An 8,412-nucleotide genomic window follows, 5' to 3' on the forward strand; every position below is an offset into this window, starting at 1 on the left:
TCTACTGTATAACTAAAAAAGAACCAATAAAAACTGGCATGTAGGAGGAAAAGATTAACATTAAGCAGAGTCATGAAGTGGGAGGGAAAGGGAGAGAAAAGGGAAATTGCTTGGAAATGGAAGGAGACCCTCATTGTTATACAAAATTACATATAAGAGTTTGTGAGGGGAATGGGAAAAAAATAAGGAGAGAAATGAATTACAGTAGATGGGGTAGAGAGAGAAGATGGGAGGGGAGGGGAGGGGGGATAGTAGAGGATAGGAAAGGTAGCAGAATACAGCAGTTACTATTATGGTATTATGTAAAAATGTGGATGTGTAACCGATGTGATTCTGCAATCTTTGTAATGTTTTGAATAACCAATAAAAAAATAAAATTAAAAAAAAAAATAAAAAATAAAAACTGGCATGTACTGGTTTTTAAAAGGCTGCTTTTGGGTCAGTTTTTTTTCATGTGCTATAACAATTTGACTAGAGTCTAAGCCAGCTAGGGAATTTAAAGGGTTTATTTACAGTCAGTTAAACCAGTGAGGAAATAGGGAAGAACTGCCTTAAAACCAGAACAGAAGAAAATGCTATAAATAATACAATGAAATTCAGATTGGGTTTGCTAATGACACCCAGCATTAAAAGACAAAGTTCTGAATTTCTTGGTGTTGGAAGCTTCACAGAATCAAGAGTGACCCTTCTGAATGTCTGTGAGAGACTACCTTGGCCGCCTCTCTCTATCCCAGTCATGGCGTTGTGCATACAGAACCTCTCAGATTCCCAGAAACCCTCGGCACGAGGAAATCTATCTCCACTTGGTGCTTACATTGATCTGAAGAAGGCACAGGAGAGTTGAAAGGGTTGTTGGTTGGTTTTGCTTTTTAGGTTTATTCTTGCATAATCTTCCTCGTACATCTAACTGCAGTCTCACATCTGGGAAAAGGAAGAGCCACCACTGCAGGACTATTAGCATCTTCTGTGCTCAGGGAAGAAGAGGAGAGGCAGAAAGGACCCAAAATAATCCACTGTGGCAAGTTTGCTTTTCTCATTTTATTCATGAACTATGTGAATTTAAACCATACGGGTCAAAATGACCAAAGAATTGTTTTGAAGAGATTGTTCTTTCTAGGTTCAAGATGCACGGGAATAGTAATTTGTATTGATGTTGTTACTGGTTTAAAGAAAAAACAAAAACAAAACAATAACAAAAAACCCTCAGTTACCATAATCTGTATTGGTAAAATTTAACATTTCACACAAAATAAGGTGCCAAAGAAACACTCAAACAGCAAAACAACCTCAATTCCTTTTAAATGAAAAAAAAAAGAAACCTAATGTTTTGGCCCTGCTTTATCAAACCTTAGACAAATACATAAGTCTACAATTTACAGTAGTGTCTAGTGGTTTTTAGAACTCCACAAACATTACATAACAGACAATATAGTCTCCCTTTTACAGAAAATTAAATAGTACCATTATTTGGCAACAGAAGTATATTACAATCAACAGGACATCCTCCAAGGGGGTGGCCTAGCCCTACCCCTGGGCAGGGCATGAGGGGAGCAACACGCCACTGGCACTGTGGCCACTAGTCACTGGGACACAGCACTCCTGTTACGCTCGATTACATTCTTCTGCACAGGCAAAGGCTAACTGGGGGCTCCTGCAGCCCCACTGGGAAGGGCCCAGTTCTGGCTTTTCTGGTCTGCAGACTCTTTTTTAGATCAACCAGGTCCAGGTAGCAGCTGATTGGCTGACTCTCCCCACACTACTGGTGCCCCAGCCAAGAGGGCCTCGTGCCGGGGGAGGAGCACCAGGGCCCCTTCTGAGCAAGGGGGTCAGACCTTGCCTTCTTCTGCTCGCTGGCCTGACATGGCCTTCCTGGGCTGCACTCACAAAGAGATTGCTAAACAGCTCCACCTTTGGGATCAAAGGCGGTTACAGTCACATGGACAATTTCTTAAGGTGATTCGTAGGTTGTCATATGCCTCAACAGATTCCAGTTAGGTTTCCGAAATCCCAGGTTTCCACAACCCTAAAGTCCGCTTGGACTCAACTGTTCCACATCAGGCCACCAACAGGAGACTCTGATGGTTGCTTAGCAACATTAAGAGGCATACACCTAATTGAAAGAAATGCTAAAAACCTAATGCGCATACCTTTGTCCTTTCAATCCAGGGGCCCTGAGCTTTCCACACACAGTGATGACCACTCAATGCCCGAATCACCAGAAACCCATCAAGGAAGCATTTCTGGCCTGCTCAGCAGGGCTCGACTCCTGGGGCCACCACCTCCTGAAGCCACTTTTGCATGCTTCTCTTCAGGTTTAGACATCGAGTTAAAGAACCCTGCCTGTGTCACCCGCAGGGACGTTTTTTGGTGGTCATGTAAATAAGCACAGACCTGTGCCCCAGAAGCAGCGTGGATTCCTGGTACTTTTCTGGGAAAGGTATAGGGAAGGAGAGGAAGGCCTCTTGCCCCCAAGGCCTCATCAAGGACACCGCCTGTCCACAAACAGCTCAGCCCAGAGCCCTCAACTTTACCTCCCACCCATGGGACAGGCTAGAGAGGGTGAGGCCTCACCAGGACACCTCAAGGAAAATGCAAACACTAAAAAGGTGTCTGAATCCACCCAGAGAGAGAAGTGGAAAGGGTGACCAGGAAGCCAAGAAGTGGCCTCCCCGAATGCTCCTGGCCTCTCTGAGGGGATGGCTGGGTCACCCCAGATTCCTGACCTTCACTAGAACCCAAGGAAGCTTCTGTGGCATGAGACCTGATGGAAGACATACCCACCCTCCAGAGTACACCGTCTGTATGGATTTGTTCTAATGCCACACGGACACCGAACTCATCCAAGGTTATGGTTACAGGACACTTCATTCTATCACACCCAATTTCATTGAAATTCATCACATTTCCTGCAGGAAAAATCCCACTCCTTTGAATTCCAAAACATACACAACTTGAATTTTTTTTAAATATAAGAAATTTAGTTGGGTTGAACCCAAGTAATCTGATGAAGCATTTTCTACTCTTGGAATAGTTTTACTTTTTTCCTATAGTTTTATGCACTAATTTATAGTTTTAAATTAGATTCCTAAAATACTCTCATATACATACAGAAAAATAATCTCTCAATGACAAATCACATTTTACAATAACAGGTTGAATATTTTAGATGACACAATCTGTGTTAGTTTATGCAACATGTAACAGCAGAGTCTTACACACAGTATATACATTTAGTCACAGCCATTCCCATAAACGTACAGCAGAGAGTTCACAATTAACCTTCTAAAGAGCATGACCTTTTTCACATTATGGAGAATTCTGCATTTTTTTCTTAGCTATAAACAGCACAAAATGCAGAAAACCAGAAACCATGAGCTGATTATCATACATAGGACATTGTGTAGTGGTCTCTCATTTGTATACATGTATTTACACATATGTGTGCCACCTATGTTTGTGAGGCTACAAAGCTGTTGGAGCTAAGGCAGTGCACAGGGATGAAATGGTAGTCAGTTCCCCTATCTATGCAGAGCTATGAGGGGCAGAGGGTGCACAGACTCCAGCTGGGGGTACCACAGCCAACAAAGTCTGAGACTGATACTTGGGTTACTGGAAATATATGCTTTAAATGCACATCTAAAACTAAACATCATTAAGATCTTTCTAAAATATCTACTTTCTGACACAGTGACTATTTATCAGATAACATATTAAAGATGTTGATTATAAAATATATCTCAAAATATTCATTCGTTAAAATTGATGCTGACACCATATTAATTCAATGCCTCTAGAGAACCTTTCTGGACCTTCCATAGTTTGGAAGACTGTATGAAATGTGGAAACAAAACTGTAGTGTGTTATTTCATTCAAGGTGACTTACTCCACATGAGCTAGGTTTGAAATTTGTTTGACACAATATGAATTATTGCTCTACGTGGGTAGAAATGGGACTCCATTTGTAAAAAGCAAGAAGAGCAGAAGTTGGAACATCCAGCCCAGTGAAAGCAAAAGCTTGTGAAGGAAATCCATATACCAGCCAGGAAGACCAGCTCCATGGTCATCAGGCCTCCCTGGAACCATGGTCTTCTAGGTCTCCAGGCTACTCACACAACAGGGCCTCTCCTCTCTGCAAGCACCAACCTACCTAAAAGTCAGATACCTCTCCACAGGGAATCCTATGCAGGGGATCTAGCTGGGAGGCTGCTGCCTCTCAGAAGCAAGCTCCTTCCCAGACAGCTGTGGAACCCTCAGCTGAGGCTCCCATTAGAACAAGTGTCCAGCCACTGAGGAAGGGTCACTGAGTCCTCTAGGACCTTTCTCACTTATCCTTGAAACCAGAAGTTTGGGAAAGCCTCAGTGTCCACCAGGAATTGGAAGAAATGCCCTGGTGGGTGACTAACCCCCAAAGGAAGAGTCTCATTTCAAAGTAGTGAGCTTGATGGTAGAGGCTCAAAGGCCTCTTGGCATCTGATGGCATGCCCTGGACCGGGAGACCATAGACCAGCTCCTGTCACCGTGAGTGACACTCTCTCCCTGGCTCTGGGATGCTTTGGGGCTTGGGTTTTCTATCTCAAAATTAGTCCAGACCATTTGTGCTTTTAGAAACTAGACTCAGATATGTTGATCAATACATCACCAGCTCTATGAAGCCTCCCAGGGGGACCTTCCATAGAAAAAGACACAAGACGAAGTCCCCTGCTTAAGAACCAACTGAAAATACAGCATGGCTAGCGCTGGTATCATAGTGAGCAGGCGGAGTCACCAAGGGCCCTGCATCAGAGAGCCTAATGCTCTGCTGGCGCCATCTTGAAGTTCTTCATCATGGGGAATGAGGGGCCTGGGCCCACAGATTATGAGCTGGTTGTCAAGACACCTAGGAAAGGGTGGAAGAGCACGTGTCCTGGCCCCTCTTCAGTCCACACATCCATTCCCACCTCCTGGTGCATCACAAACACACACACACACACACACACACACACACACACAAGCACCCCCAAACATATATACATACGCACACACCACAACAAGCCACTGTACCCCCTACTTCATGGCACTAAAAATTCCAGAAGTCAAAGTCTGCAAGTAGAGACTCCAAGTAAAGCAAACCTAACTTCAGGAACCCTCCATGGGGAATGGGGCCGCCTCCAGAGGCCTGCCCAAAGCCCTCCCAACAGTGGGGACACGTCTGACTTAGGTCTATGGAGGGCTGAATCTCATAGACCCTGAAGCAGATGCAGAAAGGCAGGAGGGCTAAGGATCTCTGACCACCAGCCTTCCCCCCACGAAGAGCAAGGTCTCCCTAGGTTTCCTTCTGCAATTTACACAAGAGCAATGCCCTGGACCTGCAGCAGGTGGCGCCAGCACCTTGGGACCCACCAGTGGGACCAGAGAGTGTCCAGCACACACAGCCCCCCTTCACCCCCAGCAGGGACAGTGGACAGAAGACAGCTGCTGCCACTCAACCAGTCGCTGCTAAGCCACCACTCTCTCTTGGGATCCTGTCTGCCCAAGGCTCCAGCTCTGTTTCCAAACTGAAACAGGAGGAAAGAAGAGATTTAAGAGGCAAAAAGCAATGGAACACAGCAGAACAGAAGCAACGTTACTCTTATAAATGACAGAAGTATAAAAGCAGAGTTCCAGAAGAAGAAAACAGGCATTCCTTCCACTGCATTAAAAAGAAAACTTGGTCACTGCTTAGCTCTCATGAAATAGAGGAATGCTGGCCTTTTTCAGCCCACTTCTGAACACGCTTTTACTTGGTGGGCTTTGAATATTAAATACACTCATCAGATGATAGTATATGATGGTATAGAAAATAGAACAGAATCCCATGGAAACAGAGGCTCACTAAACACCCAGACACACAGTAGGGGCAGATTTGCCCTGAAATATATGACAACACACATAGTTGAAAAATGATTATGTGATGCCGTCTGGCTTCCAAGGCCAGAGTAGAGGTTCCCTTTAATGGAACTGATTGATTCTGCAAGAAACGGAAGTCATTATTTGGAGGTGAGTTTTTATAAGCACTGGGTGTTATTTAAATGACTTAAAATTAGATCTACAATTAGGCTTGACAGCCATGAAGGAAGGAAATCCCACTGCCTCCCAGTCCTCCTCCCAGGCCAGGAGGGGGACTCCCTGAATGAACAATGCACTATAGCTTCACATGTCACCGAGAGGTGACAACCCAGAGAAAAGACTGTCCAGTGTGTTGGCACCCAGGTTTTAATGCTCCAAAATCAGAGAGTGTTTCAGCTGGCTTCCATCTTTCACCCGGTTACACTTCCTGGTCAGGGATGGAGTCCTTCTGGCTTCTACAGATATAAAGTCAGTAGAGTCGGATGACCTAGACACATGGGTCAAATACAATGGAAGGTGAAGAAATGGGTTCTGGAACTTTCCTTTCCTCTAGCTCAAATAAATGTCTGCCTTCTAGGTAGGAAAGCAGGAGCCTTATGCAGGAGAGGAAGCTGGGGGTGAGTCTTTCTGCCAACCAGCCAGTTGCTTCCTCTGAATCAGACCTTACATAAGAGGCCCTCATTATTCCTTTGAACCCCTCACAGGGCAGCATTAATTGGTAGGACCATTCAGAATAGATTCAAAGTACCCAAGAGCTCATGGGAACTCATCACTCCAGCAAGCCGGCCTGGTTCTAGGGACTGCTGCACTGGAGGTACAAGCCAAGGTGACAAGAACAGGTGGGGTCACTTCTTCATCAAAGAAAGGGACCATGGGGGTCAAGAGTCGCAAATAGGCCCCCTGACTGGAGCTCCCTAAAGGAGTACTTCTCCATCTCAGCAGGTGAGCCACTTGGCATCCCAGACAGCCTTGATATGGCCCATTTAAGCCTGGAAGGCCAATGGCCCAGGACTACTTGACAGCCTGTTTTGGAAAAAGAGACTGAGGAGTCTCTTTTTCCTCTCCCCCTGCTGCTTTACTGTGAGTGCTGCCTCACCCTTGCAAACAGGCCTGCCTTCCCCTGAAAGGGGGCCCAAAGCAGGCAGGCAATTACAGTGTGGGTAGGAAGAAAAGAAGAGAAAATGTCCTCATTTTTCAAGCCCTGACCCTCCCTCAAGAGAACTATGTATTCATGCACAGGACAGAGATGGGTTGACAGATGAAGGTCACAGGTCACTCGCTGGGATGCCTGACCCTCTTATACTAGTCCAGGGAGCTCAGGGCTGTTCTGGGGAAGCACCTACCAGTACACACAGCCTGTCTGTATCCCTACAATCGATCCCAGAACAAGAGCCTGGCCAACCAACCCTGAGCCAGCCTTCTCAGAAATGCCATCTCCAAAGTATCCTTAAAGCAAATGAATCCGAAGCACAGAGAAACACAAGAGTCTGATGTTGCGGGGCCAAGGAAAAGGAGGAGACTGAACATCCCAAATCCATTTACAAAGTACTAAGTGGCTAGTTGAATATTGGCATCTGACACCTGCTGTCCCCAGCAGGGAGGGAAAGTCCCTGGCAGGGAGTCCAACACACCGGGGTGCCAGAAAAAGAGGTCTTAGTTCTACCAAATGCTTCTTAGGGCGGCTTGGACCACACTGAGGGCTTCATTCCACCTTTCAAATTCAACCAGAAGTACCTTCTCCATCTATCCCTTGATCTCCGGCCCCCAAAGACTAGAACATCCTCTCTGTGTGCCTCAGCCATGCATAGTGCCTCTGCTGGTGTGAGCTGAAGCTCTTTCACCTAAAAGCAAAACAAAGACATCCAGTCCTGTTTGTCTTCACCCCCTTACTCTGGCACAAGACACTCTCAACTCACAGGGCGAGCGCCTGGGAACAAGGAAACCAACTGCTAACCTCACATTGACCACAAGCCTGAAGGGACCTCGTTATCTGAAAAGTATGCCAGGTGTCCATGTGTAAGTGCCCTGTCAGCTCAAAGCGATCTCAAATCTGAAAGAAAAAGTGAATCAAGTCAATCAAATTGCACTTCATTTCCAGTGGAAATTCTTAGTTTTTATACACCCAAATTTTCTTCCTATGAACCAAAAAGACCTGACAAACTAGGAAAAAAAAATCCTTAGAGGAGAAATAGTTTTTTTTCTCTCCACATGAGGTTCTAGAAAAGTCTAAAATATACTCTAGGATCTCCAACTTTCAAATTCAACCAGAAGTACCTTCTCCATCTATCTCTTGATCTCCGGCCCCCAAAGACTAGAACATCCTCTCTGTGTGCCTCCGCCAGCTTCTGGAGAGATGGTCAGCTTTGAAAGGTCGACCTCTATCATCCTTCCCCAGTCCCCCTGATCCTAGGGCACACCCCCAAGGACACCTGGGGTGTTGGCATCAGGTCACCAAGGTAAGGCATAGTAAAGCGGTCAATTTACCACTTTTTGATGGGAATTTTTTTTTTCACTTAAGTTCAAGTCAACCCAACCAGATGAAATGGA

The sequence above is a fragment of the Callospermophilus lateralis genome, chromosome 10 (genome assembly GCF_048772815.1).
Source record: "Callospermophilus lateralis isolate mCalLat2 chromosome 10, mCalLat2.hap1, whole genome shotgun sequence".
Lineage (NCBI taxonomy): Eukaryota > Metazoa > Chordata > Mammalia > Rodentia > Sciuridae > Callospermophilus > Callospermophilus lateralis.